This window comes from Gracilinanus agilis, chromosome 4 (genome assembly GCF_016433145.1).
Source record: "Gracilinanus agilis isolate LMUSP501 chromosome 4, AgileGrace, whole genome shotgun sequence".
Taxonomy (NCBI): domain Eukaryota; kingdom Metazoa; phylum Chordata; class Mammalia; order Didelphimorphia; family Didelphidae; genus Gracilinanus; species Gracilinanus agilis.
Window position 1 is genome coordinate 402,354,047 of NC_058133.1, and position 10,146 is coordinate 402,364,192.

Consider the following 10,146-nt stretch of genomic DNA (forward strand, 5'->3'; position numbering starts at 1 on the left):
TACACAGAACTGTATTTTTAACATAGACAATACAACAGGCTTAGAAGCTTCAAGGTGAAGATAAGAACCAGGCTGGACTTTCAGCTATATTTGTTATCACCAAGCCAAGTCTGAGAATACTTTTCTCAGAGGCAAATGCCCCAGCTAACTAAGGTTTCGGCCTTGGCTGCATTTCTGACCAAAAGGGAAGAATGTTAACCTTTTAACTGCTGGTTAGCTAGGAACTTAAAGTTTTTCAATAAGGCCACAATACTTTTCAACAAGAAATCACAAGGATCACAAAAGGGGTCAAAAGAGGAATCTTAGATTTTTATCTATTCTCTTATTGGCTTCCCACAATTAAGTGATGTATAAATGGAATTAACTCACCCCTTTTACAGTGATGATATCTAAAATTTTTAAGGGATGAGAAATAGAGGTACACTGGGAGAAGGAGGAAGTGAAAGATAAAATTGGGTAAATAATCTTACATGAAAGCAAAATGAAAGAGCTTTTAGGGTGGAGGGAAAGATAGGTGGGTGGTGAATAAAACTTGAACCTTACTCTCACTGGAATTGGCTCAAAGAAGGAATAATATAAACATTGGGTTGGGTATAGAAATTTATCTTGCCTTATAGGGAAGTAGGAGGTAAAAGGGATAAGGGAGAGATGGATAGAAATAGGGTAGATCTGAGGAAGTAGCAAAACACTTCTTAGGAGAGACAAGGTAAAAGGAGAGGGAAGGATAAATGGGAAAAATAGGATGGAGGGAAACACATAGTAATCATATTTGTGAAAAAAATGTTTTACAAGTTTTTCTCATAAAGAAAGGCCTCATTTCTCAAATATATAGAGAACTGAGTCAAATGTATAAGAATATGAATCATTCCTCAGTTGATAATTGTTCAGAGAATATAAACAGACAGTTTAAGGCAAAGAAATCAAAGCCCTCTATAGTCATAAAGAAATGTTCTAAATCACTATTAATTAGAGAAATGTAAATTGAAACCATTCTGGATACCACCTCACACCTATCAGATTCATTAAGAATATAAAAATGACAAATAATGGAAGGGATGTAGGAAAATTGGACACTAAAACAATGTTGGTAGAACTGGGGACTGATCCAGTTATTCTGGGGAGCAATTTGGAACTGTGCCCAAGGGTCTATAGATTCAACCATTTGAAGCAGCAGAGCCACTACTAAGTCCATATCCCAGGGAAATTGGAGGAAAGGGGAAAGAACCTATATGTACAAAGTAAAAAAAATTAGTAGTTCTTTTTGTGGTGCAAAGAGTCAGAAGTCAAGGGAGGCCCATTATATATGCTCGTGATGTCATTATTATGCTACAAGAAATGACAAGGAAGATGTTTTCAAAAAAAACTATAAAACCTCACATGAACTGTTATAAAGTACAGTGAACAGAAGCAGAAGAGTGTACATAGTAACAGCAAAATTGAACAATGATCAATTCTGAAGACTTAGATATTCTCAGCAATAAATTTATCGAAGACAATTCCAAAAGATTTATGATGAAAACTGCTATCTGCCTCTGAAGGAGTAACTGATGTAGGCTAAATGCAGACTGAAGCATACATTGTTTTGGAGAGGAGGGGAGTGGTCTGTGTTTTCTTTGACAACATGCCTACTATGAAAGTGTTTTTTTTTTTACATTACATCCTGCATATAACCTAATTGCTTGCCTTTTTGATGAAAGGGAAAGGGGGGTGAAGGGAGGGAGAAATTTTGGAACTTAATTTTTTAATGGATTGGAAAAAATAAAATCTTTAAAATAAAGAAACGATGAGCTAGATGGTATCAGAAAAACCTGAGGTCTCTAATATGAACTGATGCAAAGTGAAGTGAGTAGAACCAGAACATCATACACAGTAACAACAATATTGTATATGGTTGATCAATTGTGAAAGACTTAGCTACTCTGATCAAATACAATGATCTAAGACAGTTCCAAAGGACTCATGATGAAAGATGCTATCCACCTTCAGAGAGAGAAGTAATGAACTCTGCAAATTAAAGCAAACTTTAATTTTTTTCTTTATTTTTTAACTTGTGCTTTCTTTTATAACATGGCTAGTATGGAAATACATTTACATTACTTCACATGTATAATTAATATTAAATGACTTGCCTTCTCAAGGAGAGAGAAAAGATGAAAAAAAGAGAATACAGAGCTCGGAATTTTAAAAAATGATAAAAATTATGTTCATGTAATTGGGAAATATTTAATTAAATAACTGAAAACATTTTTTAAGAAAAGAAGAAGCCATGGATGCCAGAGATGAGGAATGAGATCATTCCAAGCGTGAGAAACATCATTCCAGTGAAGCTTCCTGGAGTTGGGAGATGGAGCATATTACATGGAATACAGCAAGTTGTCCAGTATCACTAGATTGCAGGGTATGTTATGTGTGTGGGAGTGGGAATGGAGTGTAAGGTATGAGAGTTAGGAATGGGTCAGAATATGAAGAACTTTGAACAGCAAAATATTGTATCTTTGATCTTAGAAGTGATTGGGACCTTCTGGAGTTTACTATGTGTGTGGAAAGGAAGAGTGATTGATATGATAGGTAGATACATAATAAATATATACATATATAGACAGATATTAAGTCATTCACTATCAGGATTCTCTTCTGTTTTCAAAGAAATGGCACAAGAAGAATTGGCATTGTATATCTTTATTTGGCTGGTATAGATGTTTCCATGATGATCAAAGAAAATTCCTTCCAAGGGTAAAGTAGTGGCTATGTTTAAAAAAAAAAAAGCTTACTTTATCATTTAAACTTGAGGGTACTTTGTATTCTATAAAACACCCTTTCATGGACTCTATCTTAAAAGGTCTTGGGATAAGATTTGCAAAGTCCCTGAACAGGGACTGAGTCAAGTAGGGAGAAAGGCTGAGAAGGGAGGAAAGGACAATATGTGGAAAAAGAACAAGTTTCAGGGGCTTGGAAGGAGGACAAAGAAACTACTTCTAGTTGTAGCATTAAAAAAGAAAAGAAAATAGAATAACCACATGGAGAAATGATGGCAGGGGAAGATGAAAGGCCATGAGATCCATAAAGGAAGTACTGCACAATGTAGCTAGGACATGAAATGATGGTTCTAGAGCTTCAGAAAGAAGCTTTAGCATTGCAACTAACTGAGGCATCAACATTGGCTAAAGCTAGAGAGAAAGATTGAATAGGAAGATGTCCTTAGACCTTAACTTTCGCAACTAGCAAAATGAGTGATCAGACTATGTCTTCAGCTATATAGGAAAAGCAGAGGAATTAAAGAATTGGATTATGAGTTCCTCTGGAGATGACAGTCATTTTCTGCATAGACCCTAAGTTTCCAAGAATGTTTATTATTTGATTTATTTCAGTTATCAATTTTTCTATTCTGCCTTATTTTTTCCCTAATTCTTGAATTCTTTGTGTGATCTGGAATCAAGATGTATCATTGGACATAGAGGCCATGATTTTGGATGGCAGATTACCTAAAATAGGAAATGGTGAAGGATATTAGGATTACTAGAGATCTTTGAAGAACCAAGTACTACATACAAATGTGGGCATTATATTTTTAAACCATATTTTTTTAGCATTCAGAGAGAGTTTGGATTTTCCCCAAAGACCTCAAAATCCAGATTTTTGTTTTTTACTGAATCCCTTTTCTCCATGAGTATGACCAAGAAGAGACATTAGAAATGTCACTATTTCAGTACTATTGTTGGTTAAATTTGGAGATTATATGCTGTTAGAAGCAAAATTTAGAAAAAAACAGATTGTATTGAAAATCAAGTATAATAAAGATGAAAGTCATTAAAAGATGGGAAAATTAAATATCTTTAAACTAATGGAACTAAGAGAGATAAAACCATATTTCTTAATATTCTTTCCATTGTGAAATCATGAGGAGACCTGATAAGCTATATATTTAAGTCATTCTGAGTGAGCCAGTTGAGCCTCTGCCCTCGAATTATACAATTTAGATCTGTTCTTTCAACACCCCACTCATCCTTGGGAAAGGGAAATATTCTGGGACTGTGAATCAGCCAGTTGTGTCCTGAAGAAACACAGCTGTACTGCCTGAAATCATTTTTCAGAAAAAAAAGGAGACAGCCAACTTCCCTGAGCATGAAGGGTCATTCCCAACATAACTACACCACCTGTTTATCCCCTTGACTAGAATCTAAAACTAGAAATGGACTGCTGTGCAATTACACTCATCTCATACTTTGGTGCTTGATTTTGCAAAGTTTAATTTTGTGCTTCATACACACACAGAGAACACATAAAACTCCATCCCTCCTCTGAAGTCATCTTCCTCCTGAGAAATTAGATCATCCAAATTAACCAACATGTATATTAACATTCTTTAGCTTCTATGTAAAGGTGGGCACAGGAAAAGATTGTGACAAATGTTGGAAATCATGGTCCAGGCTTCAGAAACAAAAAAAGCCAATATAGTATGGAGTCAGAAGATACAGGTTATGGCAAACACCAATTAAAATCATCCCCTCCAAAATGAAATTGACTGTCTTTCTATTCTACTCTGATTATATAAGTGCCCAATTCATTTCATGCTTAAGTTCAGAATTTTAAAAACCAGCAAAAAGAGACTATCTTTATAGAAAGAGAATGATTCAATACTGATATGAAATTATTTCCAAATTATACACTCTGACCATTGAGTTATCATTTGGGGTAATCTTGAGGCCTTTTGCTATCCTAATTGAACTGCCCTTTATATTCACTATCTTATCAATGTCCTTCCTAAATGTTAGCCATTGAAACTGAACCCAGGGGCATCTAGATGGCACAATGGATAGAGCTAAACCTTGAGCTGGGAGGATCTAAGTTTAAATGTAATCTCAGACACTTTTCAGCTATATGATCCTGCACGAGTACTTAACCTTATTTGCCTAAGCCTTTCTTGTCTTAAGAGTTGTTACTGAGACAGAAAGTAAGGATTTAAAAAAAAATAAAGAAGGGGCCACCTGGGTAGCTCAGTGGATTGAGAGCCAGGCCTAGAGATGGGAGGTCCTAGGTTCAAATCTAGCCTCAGACACTTCCCAACTATGTGACCCTGGGCAAGTCACTTGAACCCATTGCCTACCCTTACCACTCTTCTGCCTTGGAGCCAATACACAGTACTGACTCCAAGACAGAAGGTAAGGGTTTAAAAAAAAAAGGAAAGAAGAAGAAGGACATAACCCAGTATTACAGTTTTGGCCTGACCTGGACAGAGTATAGCAATAAATGTTTGTTAAGCTTTTGCAATGTGGAAGGTTTTACTAAGTGCTGAAAATATAAAAACAAAAAGAAAACAGCACCTTCCTATGAAGAACTTACATTTTCTTGGATATGCTTGGATAACAAGCATATTGACAAAAAGTTTTAGATTACAATGTCGTTTTACATCTTCTGCTCATTGTGTCTCTTTTAAAGGAGCACAAGATCTCATACAGTAGAGAGAGTTTCCTCCTTAGGAATTCTCTAAGCCAATGAAATCACAGATATACTCTTCAAAAATAAACACATAAATAAATGAAATATTACATTAATATTTTGTATGACGTTGTTGATTTGTATTGAGTTTAAAAAGCCACTAAAACCCTCAGACCCTTTTAGATAAACTGCCACCTTATTCAAGATTTCCTTGCATTATAATCTTGAAATCCTTTATTAAAACATTAGACTTTATATTTATCTCTATTGAATTTCATTTTTTAGATTTAGCCCAAAGTTCTAACCTGAAAAAATATTTTTGCAGATATCTTGATAGCATCATCTAGTATATTAGCTATGTTATCTGAATATTTGATAAGTTTGCTATCAATATATTAGCAAGCACTAAAAAAGCACCTACATCAAATAAGATAAATTTGTAAAGCACTTAGCAGTGTCTAGAACATAGCAGATACTTAAAAATGTTGCTATCATCAGCAATGTGTTAAGTCCTTTGGATATAGACTCAGAAAATCAAATAGTCCCTACTTTCAAGAAATTTGCATCATATGAGGGGAAACAACACAAAGAGAAATAAGTATATGCAGAAATAACGCAAAAAATATGAGAGTTAAATACAAGGTGGTTAGGAATAGGGAATAATAGCAATTGGGAGAATTAGGGAAAGCTTGTTATAGAAGGATGTACTTTGTTGTATCTAAAGGAAGAGAAGGAATTTGTGAAGTAGACATGATGAGAAAGTACATTCGAGGCAGAGAGGACAGTCAGTGTAAAGGCATAGAGATGGATTAATAGTGCCACATATGAGGAACACAGAAAAAAATGAGTTCAGATAGACATGGAGTAAAGAAGGAGAATAATATAATATGAGGTGGGAAAGATAAGATATGGATAGGCTGTCAAGAGCTGAAAAATCCAGAGAATTTTATATTTATCCTATTGCTTTTCATTCCAGTTGATGATAAAAAAAATGTTAAATAGCACAGGAACAAGGCCAGATCCTTAGGACACTACACCAAAGACCTATATCCAACTTGATAATAAACCATTACTTCTGAGCTGAAGAACACTAGTTAATTCCTATTCTGCCTAATTCTTCCTAGCCTATATCTATCCATTTTTCCATCTTGTCTTTAAACATGAGATACTATTGGGACATTAATGCTGCTGGTGGAGTTGTGAATTTATCCAACCAATCTGGATGGCAATTAGGAACTATGCCCAAAGGGCTTTACTATCTGCCTTTTGATCCAGCCATAGCACTGCTTTGTTTATAGCCCAAAGAGATAATAAAGAAAAAAGACTTGTACAAAAATATGTAGCCGTGCTCTTTGTGGTGGCAAAAAATTGGAAAATGAGGGAATGTCCTTCAATTGGGGAATGGCTGAACAAATTGTGATATCTGCTTGTGATGGAATTCTATTGTGCTCAAAGGAATAATAAACTGGAGGAATTCCATGTGAACTGGAATGACCTCAAAGAATTAATGCAGAGTGAAAGGAGCAGAACCAGGAGAACATGGTACACAGAGATGGATACACTGTGGTACAATCGAATGTAATGGACTTCTCTACTAACAGCAATGGTAAGGATCCAGAGCAAGGCTGAGGGACTTATGAGAAAGAAAACTAGCCACACTCAGAGGAAGAACTGTGGGAGTAGAAACACAGAAGAAAAACAACTGCTTAATCACATGGCCTGATGGGAGTATTATTGGGGATGTAGACACTAAACAATAACTCTAGTCCAACTATCAATAATATGGAATTAAGTCTTAATCAATGATACATGAAAAACCCAGTGGAACTGTGCATCGGATACAGGGTTGGGGTGGGGAGTAGGGGAGAGGGAAAAAACATGAAACATTTAACTATAGGAAAATATTCAAAATTTAAATTTAAATTAAAAAAATAAACTAAGAAAACTAAACATGAGATACTATTAAGAGCAAAAATCAAAAGTAACACCAAACTAGAGAATATACAAGTAACAAGTTTGGCTTGTTGTATAATAGCTCTAAGATGACCTACTTACTCTATTAATGCCTTCAAATGGTAAATTAATAAATGAAAAGACATTAACTTGGATTATTTCCTTTTCCTAAAATGGCTTAAATGATGTTAGACAATTACTACACTAGGAAAGCCAGAAGATTCCAATACATTTTATCTCCTGACCTCATGGAAAAACACTTGGCAACACCAAGTTTAAAATATAAACTTAAAATATAAACTTCCAGAGAAGGATAGTTAAAGATTGAGAATGGTATTACACCATAAAAATAGTAAAAAATACGAGAAGAGAAAAACAAGTTTGCAGAAACATCCCATTGAGTAAGATCATTATTTAACATTTAAAAATGAAATCGTGCATAGTAAGTGACATAAAAGATATTATTCAGGAAATTTTTGATCCCCAACAGAAGTGAACAAGTCAGGTCCTCCAAAGCAAAAAATAGCAGGCAGACAGTCTTAGCTGCTGCATTGTGGCTCAGTGGATAGAGTCAAGCTTGGAAATGGGAGATCCTGGGTTTAAATCTGACCTTAGACACTTCCTAGTTGTGTGACCCTAAGCAAGTCACTTAACCTCAATTGTCTTGCTCTTACCACTTTTCTGCCTTGACATTGATACTTAGATTCAATTCTAAGACAAAAAGTAAGGTTTTTAAAAAAGAAAAAAAAAAAGACTAGCTATGGCTTCCAATAGTTTGGATGGTCCCTTTAAGGAAGATGCTAGAGGGGTTGGGGAAAGGAGAGACAAGGAACAGAATTCAATAGGATGAGAAAAGTTATGATCTGTGTCACTGGAGGGAGCACTTCCATTAAAGAACCCATGAAAGTAAAATTTTCTTTGTTAAATTAAGTTTTGATTTATTTCAAAACAAAGATCAGCTTCCTCTACTTCCTACTTCCCTCATCTACTGAAAAAGAAAGTATAACAAAACTTCTTTTATAAACATGTATAGTCAAGCAAAACAATTTTTCCCCATTGGCAATGTCTAAAAAGAGACACATCTCAGTCTGCACAGAATCCAAAAATTCTCTGTCAGGAAGTGGGCAGATTGTTTCATAATGAGTCCTCGGTAATTGTAGTTGGTCATTGTGTGGATCAGAGTTCCTAAGATTTCATCTATATGTATATGTTGTGGTGAGTTAAACATGAAATGAGTAGAAAACAAAGGTTCACATTTCTGAGCATATTGATTTATTAAGCAATGCATTCCAGTTGCCCAACAAATCAGAACCAGTAATCTTCCTCAGGTTTGACCCTGGACTTGAATACAAAGAGGGGCATATTTTTATGCAATAAAAACAATCAAATAAGACCAATAAATTAAGAGGAAACAATTAACCAGGATATGGCATTAGGTAATCTGATTTCTAATTGGAAGAAAGATTAGGGGCTTTCCAAGTTGGGAGGGAAAGAGTGAATAGGTACAATTCTTTGAAATCAGAAAAAAAAATTTATGTTATTCCTCCCAAGTATCTGTAAACAATCAAAGGAACATGAAAACAATAACTGATTAACCAGTATGGGGCCAGTTTTCAGATAAGACATAATTGGTTTCTTGAGATGTATAACTGTGAGAAAATCCCTTGCATCATTCTTTGGATTTGACAGGTTTCTGGTCAGCATAACCCTAGGTGTATAGGTAAGGGTCTCTAAACAGCAGGTAGAGGTGGTCCAGTGTCCTAGGCACACGGGGCTGGGTTCAAACAATGCAGCAGGTTTCCTCACAATTCCCATCATTGAATAAAGTTGTCTCACAAGAGAAATTGGACTTGACCCATAATTAAAAAGAACGAGAATTGAACTAGCTCAAGAATTGAGTCTCAAAACAGTCCACGTGTTTCATTCAATTCTCACTACCACTTGGTTTTCTAATCCTCTTGATTATATACATACATACATACATATTTGTATATGTGATGTGTGAAAATACCTACATATATTGTTTTAGTCAGTCAAGAACTTTTCATCTCATACCCCACTGCACTGCCATTGAGAACACAAGAAAAAGAAGATTTAATACAAACATGTATAGTCAATCATAAATTTCCACATTGGCTATGTTTTTTTTTAAATTCTCTCATTCTGCATTCTGAATCCTTCACCTCTCTAGCAGGAGGTATATCATATTTCATCATTTGTTCTCTGTAATCTGGGTTGCTGAGTTCTGCATTACAATGGTATTCCAATTCATTTATATATGATAACTTGTTCATTCCTTCTCCAATTTATGGATTTCTGCTCAGAATCTTGCCACCTCAAAAAAGAAAAAGAGCTACAGAGCTCACGTTGGCAGCACATATTCTAAAATTAGGATAATACAGAGAAGATTAGAATGATCCTTGCATAAGGATGCCATGCAAATCTATGAAGTAGTTCATATTTTTTATGAATTTCCTGGTGCCGAAGTTTCTTTGGAACATGATAATGATGTAGTCTAATTTAAAGAATGTAGCACATTTGAAATCAGCCAATGTCACTGATTTCTACTATGTACTTACATTTACTTTTACTCTACTTCTTGATTTCTCTTTCTATTTATTTTTATATTCAAAAGTTTATTTTTTTTACTCTCTTTAACATATACTTTTGATATGCTAATATTACTTATTGAGGAAAGTCAAAGAAAATATAGCCAGGTATGATGGATGAAAAAATTGGAAATGAGGAGTAAAGGTG

At 34.8% G+C, this 10,146-nt stretch overlaps 1 non-coding gene across 1 annotated transcript; it reads left to right on the forward strand.

Moving 5' to 3' along the window:
• The first annotated feature begins 9,747 nt into the window (after positions 1–9,747).
• Positions 9,748–9,854, forward strand: LOC123248121. Its single transcript, XR_006506221.1, has one exon. It is a non-coding gene; the product is annotated as a U6 spliceosomal RNA (small nuclear RNA).
• The last annotated feature ends 292 nt before the right edge of the window (positions 9,855–10,146 follow it).